Source organism: Vulpes vulpes, chromosome 1 (assembly GCF_048418805.1).
Source record: "Vulpes vulpes isolate BD-2025 chromosome 1, VulVul3, whole genome shotgun sequence".
NCBI classification, from domain to species: Eukaryota; Metazoa; Chordata; class Mammalia; order Carnivora; family Canidae; genus Vulpes; species Vulpes vulpes.
The window spans coordinates 94,376,738-94,388,836 of record NC_132780.1 but is presented as its reverse complement, the minus strand read 5'-3'; the positions used below and the strand labels follow the sequence as shown (position 1 = coordinate 94,388,836).

Below are 12,099 nucleotides of genomic sequence, written 5' to 3'. Positions count from 1 at the left end.
AGAGCAGCCTGTGCTAGAAAGGAACCAAGAGAGGAAGGGAGGGAGTTGTGGCCCTTGATGGGGGTGAAGTAGGCAGCAGCATCTTATAACCTCTCTCTCCTTTGATCTCAGTGAATCAAGGATATCTAAATTCATGAAACAATGCATCCATGATACACTCATGTGGACGCTCCTCCACTACAGGAAGAAATCAGACTTTCTTATTTCTCTGCACAGTCACTCCCAGGGGAAGTCCAAAATTCCTGTCCTTAAGCCCTCTATTTACCTCATTCCTCTTATTCCTTTGAAATTTACAGAAAATATGTGCTACAGTTAATAATAAATAGATCTATTGTTACCTATAAGAGCAACATTATTTGGAAATATGTTTTTGCATCAGTTTAAAAACACACACAGGCGTCATGGTTTATGCTTTGTAGTGTAATGGTTTGCCTTCTCCACCCTTATTCTTCTTCAATAACTTGTGTACATATATGAGCCACTAAATTATGGTTACTTATTTACTCTCAGTAGAACAGGCAAGGCAGGAATATAGTCAGTGACCAACTTAATAGGCATTTATTGAGCAAACACTTTAAGGCACTGAGCCTGGATCCTGTGGTTAGTACAAAAATGCATAAGGACTTGACCACTCTCCCAGGGGCTTCTGGTCCAGTAAAGGAGAGTAAGCCACAGATACAAATAATTAATGCGAAATAAAAAGTGGCAAATGTAAAATATAAGGAAAGTGCAATGAGATTTCTGAGGACAGCAAGATTGTGTCTGAGAGTGTTGCATGGAGGCAATGCTTTCTGCACTGGGCTCTGAAGAGCTGAGGATTTGGATGGACAAGTAATGGTGGGTGGGGGGAGATGGGGTACCCCAGGCAGTGGGAATAGTGTGGGCAAGTAAATGCCCTGGGAAAGTGCTGAGTAATTTCTGGACCCATAAACTAGCTGTTTCATTGTGATGTTGATAGAGCACACATCTGAAGGTGGGAGGAGTAAGTTCGACTAGCACAAGATCCCCAGCGTACTTTGATGTCAAGCTAAGGAGTTGGAACTTTACCAGTTTACATACCTACGTTCAGAGAGGCACTAATCCAAGTCTTTTCAGGGCAGGGAATAACCTGGCCACCTCCACCCTCCCCAGGGAGAACCTGGTATGCCTGTTGTGAGCTCCTAAGACCTGGCTGCCCTGAGTCACACCATGTACTTGAATTTCTATCCCAACAATATTCTCCTCCCCCCTTCAGCGGCCATTTGAACACACACTGGTCTGGGTGTCCCCATGGGCCTGCAGCTCTGCTGTCAACCTCAGTCTAGTGGAATGGGACTCTAGCATCTGTCTAGATCTTGCTGGGGGAAAGGTTCTTGTCCCATTCACCTGTCACCCAACCATCAGCTGCTGACTAGGACTCACAAGTAGCAAGTAAGTGTGGGACTCAAGGCTAGTGCTTCTGATTCTTTCCACTCTACCATCTGCTTCCCATGGCTTGCTTTCCTTTTTTTTTTTTTTTTTCAAGATTTTATTTATTTATTCATAAGAGACCACAGAGAGAGAGAGAGAGAGAGAGAGGCAGAGACACAAGCAGAGGGAGAAGCAGGCTCCATGCAGGGAGCCCGATGTGGGACTCGATTCCAGGTGTCCAGGATCACACCCTGGGCCGGAGGCAGCACTAAACGTCTGAGTCTCTCGGGCTGCCCCCGTGGCTTGCTTTCCTAATGATGTGATTGCCATATTAAATGTACAGAGGCCTCTAAGAGTGGAAAGGAGAACTTTCATCTTAGTCAGTGCTTCTCAAAGTTTGCCTTTTGCTTAAGAGACATAGAATATAACCATGTCAGAACAAATATCAATTGAAAGATGCTCTTGAGTCATTTGTTCATGAATACTCTTGAATAAATAAATTCATTGAGCGATAAAGACAGATATTAGAGAAATATCCTGAAAACAAATCAATCAACATGATGATGCCAACCTTGCTTGATTGACTTTTGGACTGATCTGGTGTCTCATAGCTGTAGTTCACTCTTATTCATAGAACATAGATGCAAATGTCTGTGTTAAAGAAACTTCCATGCCCTCCGGTCACTATGCACTGTAAGTCTTCCTCTTCCCCAGAAATTGCAGCATAGAGCCCTTCCCTTGATCATGAGCAGAAATAAATGACCCCTGCATGTGTGATTTTCCAACACCAAAAGATTTTGCATAAGTTATCTAAGGACAAAATAGCTGTAGTCCAAAACCTTAGTACAAGCCTAGGGAGATTGAAGTCGAGATTTAGAGACATCATACAAGGAATGATTACAATATCAAGGGAGATCATTTTTACTGAGGGAATGATATTTAATCCTAATGTTTCATTTATAATTTTAATGTTATATAAACATGTTTTATACAAAGTCATAAGAAGAGAAAAAGAGGAAAGAAATTATTTCGAACCCAAATATGCCAATAAACACATAAGTTGGAAAAAAGTGAGTTAATTCTAACATCAGAATACTCACTCCATTTGTCTTGTACGACAACAACAAAAATATAAATACATCATGTTGGGCTGTGTATGAAAATTGTAAGAGTTTGTCATTTCCGTTTTTTAAAAGAAGAAGCCAATGTGTCTGGCTTACTCAATTTTCTCCAATCTTCAAGTTTTCACCTTGAAATAAACAACGTGGAGACTTGCTGACTCACAGCACTTCCCTTTTCCTTGGTCTCTGAGAACCAAGAATGGTGCTACCAAGAAGAGAGTGAGTGCACAAATCAATGTTGTGAGTTATTTATTTACACGAGTAATAGAGTTGTATTCATTCATGTCTATAAACTGACAAAAGTCTACATGAGAGAATCTCTAAATAAGAATTACCTTTTAAACACTAAACCAAATGATAAATCCAGCAATCTGTTTTAGATTGCAGGTGAAGCCCCACCTGATTTTCCACATCTGTCACATATTCTCCACGTTCCGATAATACTTGGGATTCACATTAGCATTGTTGGCACCACAACATTTAATATTTCTTGGCTTAAGGATCTCTCTCCTCAGTCATGTGAATTTCTGGAGGATAGAGGCTGTCTTACTCATAATGGCTTCAGTAAAGTGAACCAAAGGCCGTATCGGCCAGCAGATAGAAGATTCTATGCCTGGGCTGTCAGGTTTTCATTTCAGGCCTTTCCACTCCATGGCACAGACACCTGTAATTTCTTTGTCATAGTCATGACCGAGAAGGAAGTGTCCAGCTTGGTTATCTAGAGGGAGGAATACCACGGTAAGACTGCGTGAAAACGAACAGTTATTTAAACAATGTGGATTAAAACAACTGAAGGAAAGATGGGGAACCACCACAGCAGGTTGCTAACTGTCTGCTTTTAATTCTTTTCCTACACTGCTGCCCATGAGCCTTAAAAATGCAAGTCTAATTAATTCACTTTTCTGCTTAAAACCCTTCAATGCATCCCAGGATTCTTGGAATAAAGACCACATCAGCTCACCCGCTGATGAGCGGGAGTGTTGAGTGCTATGGCTCTCCTCCTCCCTCCTGCCCCTTGGAGCCTCTTTGTCCTTCGGCTGCTGCCCTCCACCACGACCACTGCTCTCTTTCAGCTCATTAAAACAGACGGCTCCCTCCTGCCTCAGGGCTATTGCACCTGCTGCTCCCCCTGCCTGAATTGTCCGAGCAGAAGTGTGCCAGCTCTTCTGCTGTCTTTGGCTGCAGACCTCTTTTGTTTGGCCAGCCCAAACGAAAAAGAGAAAAAGAGATTTTTAAAATTTGAATTTGAATGCCTTAAGGCCAGTAGACTTCCTCCATTCTACCTTGAGCCTTAATATTTCTTTCTGTCTTATCCCCTGCCAGATGCATGATTTGTGTTACCTGTCTGTCTCTTCCCCACAAAGAAATTTGAGTTTGCAATCCCTAAACTAATTAATTCCCATCAACCAACCAGTAATCTGCACCAATGTCACTTCCTCAAGGAAGCCATCTCAGGCCCTACACTCTCAAAACACCCTGTACTTTCCCTTCATGGCACCCATCACATTTTTTTAAAATCACATTCTGACTTTTACTCCTGAAAGCAAATTTGAGGTCTGGAGATATTTCATCTAATTTACACCCTTTCATTAAAAGCTAAAATTATTCCCAGAATAAGTAGGCCTGGATAATATCAAACTTTACACACACACACACACACACACACACACACACACACACAGACTTAGAGAAAGCATGTATTTCTGTTCTAAATTGATTCTGTTTAAACAAGAAACAAGGAAGAACTTTTGGTTTGGAACACATGATGTTAGTTTTTTAACCCACAGTTGGAATTAAATAACCAATTATGTAATTAAGTGTTTATAATCTATTTTCCTGGCAAGACTGGACGTCACAAAAGGTCAGGAACTCTTGTCTTTTCAACATGTATTCTCAGTGCTTTGCAAATAGAAGGCACTCATTTACTGAATGGATGAATGAATGAAAGCAAGAGTATTCCAAAACTTAATAATGTAAATAGTTCTCTAAAAGTTTGAAGTGAGAATTATGGGCAGACATCTTTCTGGGATTTACTTGAGCCTAATTCTTCCAGTAAATACTCTTATTCCCTAACTCTGAGATGCCAATACTCTGTGAAGCTTATAAAGACAGCAGCTTCATACTGATGTACTGGTGTCTAAACAAGATAAAGAATGGGGAAGCACAGAGGGCACTAAGCTCTCTGCATCTAGTTAAACTAGAGCACCTCTGCTCTTATCACCATTCATCTTCTGTGCAAGATTTGTCTGAACAAAGCTTTCATGAGGGCTGAGACAATGTTATCTTATAGATTGTGGCATCAACAGCCCCTAGAATGGTGCCTGGCACTGAATGTGTGATCAATAAATCCTGGTTGAAGGATATTGATGTATGGTAACATACTTGTAGATGAGGTACATTTTATATCTAGAATCAGATTCATATTGTGTTTCAGAATCAGGAAACAAACCGTTCCGTCGCGGGTAATTTCGTAAGCATGAACCGCTGCCTACCCAGTGTTTCTTCTATCCATCCAATCCCATTGCAAAAGCAAATCAAGTAATCACCCTTTCCCCAAATATTAATGCTGGCCCTTCAAATGCATTCCCAAAATTTCTTTTGTTCATGGCCATTCCTTACATTGCATTATCCTCTCTGCCTACAGTCATGTGCAAAATGCAATGAATTCATTCTCTTCATAAATATTTTTATTGTCAAATGGATCAGAATGGGCCCAAAAAATGCTTCCCTGAAGTGTTAGTTGAGAAGTTTTGATTTAATATTAATATTGTTATTATCATTTGGTCTCATTTTGAAACACACTAAAATGAACTATGTAATTTTTCATAATGATGAGATATCATCTTAATGTGGCCATTAGCAGTACAGAGTGGGATAAAAGCAATTGTGTGCCCTATTCACTGAGCCAGATGCCTTCCATTCCTACCCTGCAGCCGTTCTTCACTGTTCTGTGCCTGGTTCTCTGGCTCAGAGGCAGACCTGTGTAAATTGCTTTAACAGGTTCATTGAACCTCTGGTTCCCCCCTGGATTTATCCCAAGAGGTGTCCCTGGGGGGCTCAGAAGGAAAGAGTACAGTGCGGTCAGGTCCTATATTTCCTTGCTTTCTCTCTGTAGAGTAGCTTTGGAGCTGACTGCATAACTGCCACCAAAGGCCAAAGGTGACCTTTTCTATACTCTCAAGGTGACCTTTTCTATACTCTTTCACACTGGATTTAGCTTCCTCCTCTTGTTTCTTTACCTGTATATGTTGTAACATCTGCTCTTTCTAGCCCGGGGGCACCTCATTCTTCTTTATGTTTTCCCTATACCCGCCTATACCTCATAAATAATCCCTTCTCTAATCCTGGAGCCAGCCACTTGCCTCCTGTTGAAGCCTGATTGATATACCCACCAAGGGTTCCATTTTGATCTCTCTCATTTCAATCAAGAATCTGAGTTATGGTGGTAGGCTTGGAGTCCACATTTAACTGCTTGAAGGAGTAACATTTTTTTTTCTTTGAAATCATGCTCTACCATCTCTTTTTAAATTAAATCTAAAAACCTATATTAATCATTTTCCTTATGTACTAAATTGCCTTATTATTGTATTTTCTCAATATTTTTAAATGTGCCGTGTATAATTTTATATTTTGGAAATTATATAATTTGTTGGGCATTACTGTTTTTTTCATACACTACTTTTTTCCCCTTCAAGGTAATGAATTTGCATAATTTTTCATGTGCCATTTTTAATTAAAGCACACATTCTCTGTCATTGTGAAAATCTCTCAAGTTATTCAGACACACCAAATTGTCTATCAGTTTTCTTTTAATGGAAAAGTCTTTTCTGGGGTACTCTTAACTATTCCAATGTAGATTGATTGCCATCCCCACTTGCTGTTAGAGCTACCATCTTGGGATCTCCCTTCGCCACATCCTGGACATTCTTTTTTTTTTTTTTTTCACATCCTGGACATTCTTATCATTTTTTATTGGATCCCATTCCTTCCGTTGTTGATTTATTCCCCTAGTTTGGTGAAACACAACTTCTAGAAGCTTCCAGAAGAAGGGGCATGGGAAGTAAATTTTGAAATCTTATATGCCTGAAAATATCTTTGTTTTATCCTTGCACTTAACTGATTGTTTGGGTTGAAATAATTTTCCTTTACTATCTTGAAAGCACTTCTCTGGTTGCTTATAACTTTGAGTGTCACTAGTAGAATTGTCTTATCTGACCTTCTTATGTGACTTTTTCCTCTCCTGGAAGCTTCTGGGATCTTTTTGTTTCAGGTTTCTGCACTAATTGATGATGAACTTTAGTGTCGATCTATTTTCTTTTATTATTAAGGGCATTCAGTGGGCTATTTCAGTTAAGAAACTCACATTCTTTAGTTCTGAAAATTAAAAAAAATATTTTGTCAAGTTTTTTCCATTGTTTGCTTTTCTTTCTTTCTTTCTTTCTTTCTTTCTTTCTTTCTTTCTTTTTCTTTCTGGAATTTCATCAGTTGGATGATGGATTTTTGGACTAGTCCTTTAATTTTATTACCTTTTCTCTTCCATTTCGTATCTTTTAATTTTCTTGTTTTGCTTTTTGTGAGATTCCCATAGATTTATCTTCATCCTCTTTTATTGAATGAAAATATTTTTCTTCTATTTTATTTTTAATTTCCAAGATCTTTTTTCTGAGTATTCTTTGAATATCCCTTTGTTATAATATCCTGATCTCACTGCATGGTTCCATTTTTTTCTCTAGTGTATTAATTAGGATGTATATATCTTTTTTTCTTTTTGTTCACTTAACACTTGGGCTATTCAGTAAGTTATTGTGTTTTGGTTTATAATCTACTCACAGAACTTTTGCTTCGTATCCTTGTACTTACAAGATCTGCTGGTTTGAAGGTCTTGCTTCCCAAGAGAACAGTCTACTGGGAATACAACAACAGTTGTGCTAAATTGGAAGACGAGACTGCCACCTGGCCAATTTGGAATCCTCCTGCCATTTTGCCAAAAGAAAAAGAAGGGAATTAGTCCAAGAACTAGGGTGATTTATCCTAATTACCAAGAGGAAATTGGGTTACTGCTAAGCATTGAAGGCCTGCCTGTGTGTGGAAGCTAGGGGATTCTCTGGGCTGTCTTTGAGTACTCTCATGTCTCAAAGTAAAGTTGATGGAAAATTATAGCACTCACAGTAAGTCAGGATCACTGAGGATTCAAACCTTTCAGAAGTGAAGTTTGGGTCATTCCATCAGGAAAAGAAAACTAGATGAGATTCTGGATAAGGCAAAGAAACCATGGAATGGATAGTGGAAAAAAGAAAGTAAAAAATATTATTCCTGATCATTTATATTTTGTACATTATACTTTTTAGCTGGTCATGATTGGAAAATTGATAAGATTAATTTTAGAGGATTATGTATCTTGTAAACAGCTACTTTATCAACCTGTCCTATTAATTTTAGGAGTTTTCAATTAATTCTTTGGGTTTTTCTAGTTAAAATAATCTACAAAGGATATAAATGTATTCCTTTATTCCAAAAATTGTATTTTTAACTCTATTGTGTTTTGTGTGAGTGATTGTGGGCTTACATTACAAGAATAATACTTATTCATAGTAAAGATTTATATATAGGAACTTATAAAATAAAAATTGTTATTTTCTCCTAAGCTGACTCCAACTCCACTACGCAAATGTAAGTATAACTAATATTTTAGTATATATTCTTCCAAGTTTTTCTGCACACATGGACTTCTTTGTTTGCATGTTTATTTGTTAATAAAATAGTGCTGTGTTATGTATATTCTCTGCAATTTGTTTCCTTATTGACTATAACATATTTTAGTGTCAACAAACATATTTCTACTTTATTCTTTTAAACTGCATATTGTACCAACTATAAAAGTTTTCCCAATTTTTCTGTAATTTTTTTCTGCAGTGTATGTTGAACATCTTTATGTAGTCATATGATTTTTTTCTGCCAGACAAATTACTAAAAGAGAAATTGTTAGGAAAATATTTTTTTAAAGGATAAAACCATTATCCTGCACTGAAGAAATTAATTTTTTAAAGATGCTTGTCAATGAATTAAGACTTTGCGTTTTGCCTTTTCTTCCCTAGACTTGAATAAAATAGCAGTTTTATTTTTTTTTTTTATTTTTTTTATTTTTTTTTTTAAATAGCAGTTTTAAAAGCAGAAAATAAATGACCTTTAATTCTAGGGGATTTGCAGCTGGAAAAATACTGGCTTAAAAAAACATCTTATTTTTTGAAAAGTGCTTTCAATTGCTAGTTCACTGTAAAAGAAAACCCATCAACATATCTGGTAATATATACTTTTTAGATATAATTTTATGAACACACAAATATTAAGAGATTTATCTGGAATTTACAAATACCTGGAATTCATCCATGTAAATTCACAAGGAAAAATAATTATTTTTCTAACTGCCTCACATTTACTCAGTGTTTCACTTTTTCCTGCAGAGCTCTATTTTGTATTCCCTTCCTTTCCTCAGCGGGATGGTAAAGGACTGAGTTCCAGACTTCTAAACTACCATGCCTTGGTCACTGAGCTTTGAGGACACTGTGATGACGCAATGGATGATATGCTTAGTCAAGGACTTTCTTTCTTATCATTGTGTGTGTGTGTGTGTGTGTGTGTGTGTGTGTGTGTGTGTTTAGGGGTAAACAAAATGGTGGGAAAGTGTATCATCTCAAACACAAGAGACTCCTAGAATATAAAAATGCCAGCAACTGTTAAGGGGCAGCTTGTATACTAGGTGGCAAAGAATAAGTAAGGATTTACTTTTCTGGGAAATTTCTCCAAGGTCTCCTTTGTTTCCCAGTAGTTTTCTTCAGGATTTATTGAGGATTTAATATTATGTTTGGGATTAGGAATAAAGCACTGAACAAAATAAGACTGTTTAGGGCAGCAGTCTACATTTTTTTCTGGTGTATTCCCTGAAGTAATTTTGAAAAAACACACCCCCCCTTACAAATTTTTAAGTTGACATATTATTTTTATTTTATCTTATTTTGCTTTATTTTAAAAGATTTATTTATTTGAGAGAGAATGAGAGAGCTCACAAGGGGAAGAGGGAGAGAGCGGGAGAGACAGAATCTTTTTTTTTTTTTTTTTTTGAGAGCCAGAATCTTAAGCAGGCTCCACACCTAGATGGAGCTGGATTCAGGACTCTATCTCATGACCCTGAGATCATGACCTGAGCCAAAACCAACACCAAGAGTCCAACAATTAACTGACTCAGCTACCCAGGCCTCCCTAAATTGACATATTATTTTTAAATCAAATTGGTAAAGTATGTGATTTCTATCATTGGTGACTAGGTAACAAATCCACTGCTCTGGTGTTAAAATGGAAATCTATAATTTTCTTTAAAATATGGAAATTTTCTTCCTAACAACCTTGTTATGTTAGCGTTTATTAATATTCTCAATTCTTATCAAGTTTCAATTAAAGAAAAAATTGAGATATTTATCTAATAACACGGAACTGATAAAGGACTGCTGAAGTCTTATTCACCATCTGAACTGTCGACAGGCAATTGGGTCATTCGAAGTATCTGCTCTTCTGTTTTAATATTTAGGGGCAGAGTCACAGGATCCTTAAGCAGGAATTTTATAATTTTGGAAAGGAAGCTTAAGAAATATATACTGCAACTTTTTATTCTCTGAGGGAGACAACTGAGACCCAGAGAAGCAAAGTGACTTGCCAAAGCTACTCAGCTGGCTGGTGAACTTGAGATCCTTGGTATCATTTGGTGACCTTTTCTTTATTGTGTGATCAAAAATGCTACAACCTCTCCAGTGGGCTTAAGTAAAAATTAATGGGAACAAATAACAATAAAAACCACAATAAGCCTGCATTATGTAAGAATGAGACAAAATCTCAAATACAATAATTTATTTTTAATAGGAGCAAATAACAACAGCAACAATATAATACTCTATTATGTACAAATGAGAACAATTCTTGGTTATAATAATTTCTTTTTACTTTCTCTTACATATCTAGTATTTTATTTATTCCATAACTATCTATGAAATATTTTGCTTAAACTTTTGAATTAATTTCATATTTATACTTGGGACAAATTTACCATCTCTCTTTGATTTGTGCATCTTCAATATCACTGAGAAAAAAATGGAAATACATTCAATTCCATTTTAGAACGGTAAAATGTAGGAGATTAATTTTCATCACTGGCTGAGGTAATACAGAGAATTTGACAAATGATATAATCTTTAAAAATAATTTTAGGATGCACCTTTGAGCTAGTCAATACCAGTTTAATTAAGTGGTTATACTAGTGCAATGATTTATTCTGTGTGGCTCAATTATCTTTCTTTAAAAGATTTTATTTATTTATTCATGAGAGACACAGAGAGAGAGAGGCAGAAACACAGGCAGAGGGAAAAGTGGGCTCCACGCAGGGAGCCCGACGTGGGACTCAATCCCGGGTCTCCAGGATCACGCCCTGGGCAGAAGGAGGCACTAAACCACTGAGCCACCTGGGCTGCCCTGTGTAGCTCAGTTATTACCAATAATATAACAGATTTCTGGTATAGTCAAAACTCAATTTGGAAACTAAAAAAAGTTTATAAACAAAAATGAAGACCCTGTAGGAATACTTCTCTAATACCAAAGTACTAGAAGAAACTGCAAACATGTTTAATAACTGTTCCTATTTGCCATATAACTAACTTCCTAATATCAGGAATGAGAAAAAGGAACTAGACTATAGAACTTTCTAGATAGTTACCAGTATTGATATCCAAATTTGCAATTTTTTATGCAGAAGTCTTTGTCAGGTACATGTTCTGACAAAAAATGCAGACTACTGTTTTTAGTGCTATAGCTACCATCTACCTTTATGTTCTCCCTTGACTTCTGAAATTAACATTTAATGCAAATGCTAATTAAATTAAATGAAAATTAAATTAGATCATATATGAATGTATAAATAGGAAAAAGCATTTGTACTGAGGGTTCCTCACTTAAAGAAAACCTAAAAGGAAACCTAGTCTAATAGAAAATAATATAGATATGGGGCGATTGGTCATTCACACTGCAAGTTTTTACCATGAAATAGGAATGCCCCAAATGTCCAAAAAAATGAGTTGATTTTAAAAATGCCTTTGAGCATAATGTTTGACTCAGTGAAGGACATCTGTTTCATATATGTATATATCTATTTAATTTTTAAAAATTAGATAAACTGGTGCTCATTTTGGCAGGACATACACTAAAATTGGAATGATACAAAGATTAGCATGGCCTCTGTGCAAGGATGACAAGCAAATTTGCGAAGTGCTCCATATTTGTAACCCTCACGGAGTCTACTACCTGGAAAAGAAAGCTGCACTCAGTTGGCTCCCTGAGGCTGAGGAAGAACCCTACTAGTAGCACACAGGGCAAGAGGGGTGGGTGTGTTGTGAAGGTAAAGGAGGTGGCACAGAGACCCCAGAAGCCCACACTGGAACAGCCAGGTCCATCTCTGTGCCCCTGCATCAGGCGCCTATGATTATGTGGTCCTCTGCATAAAAAGAAAGAACAAACAAAACAAAACACAATTAGATAAACTGTTGTTTTG

General features: G+C 37.1%; 1 non-coding gene across 1 annotated transcript; it reads left to right on the top strand.

The window, feature by feature from the left end:
* Positions 1 to 11,727: 11,727 nt before the first annotated feature.
* On the top strand, positions 11,728 to 11,831 carry LOC112919540 (U6 spliceosomal RNA). Its single transcript, XR_003234921.1, has one exon. It is a non-coding gene; the product is annotated as a U6 spliceosomal RNA (small nuclear RNA).
* The last annotated feature ends 268 nt before the right edge of the window (positions 11,832 to 12,099 follow it).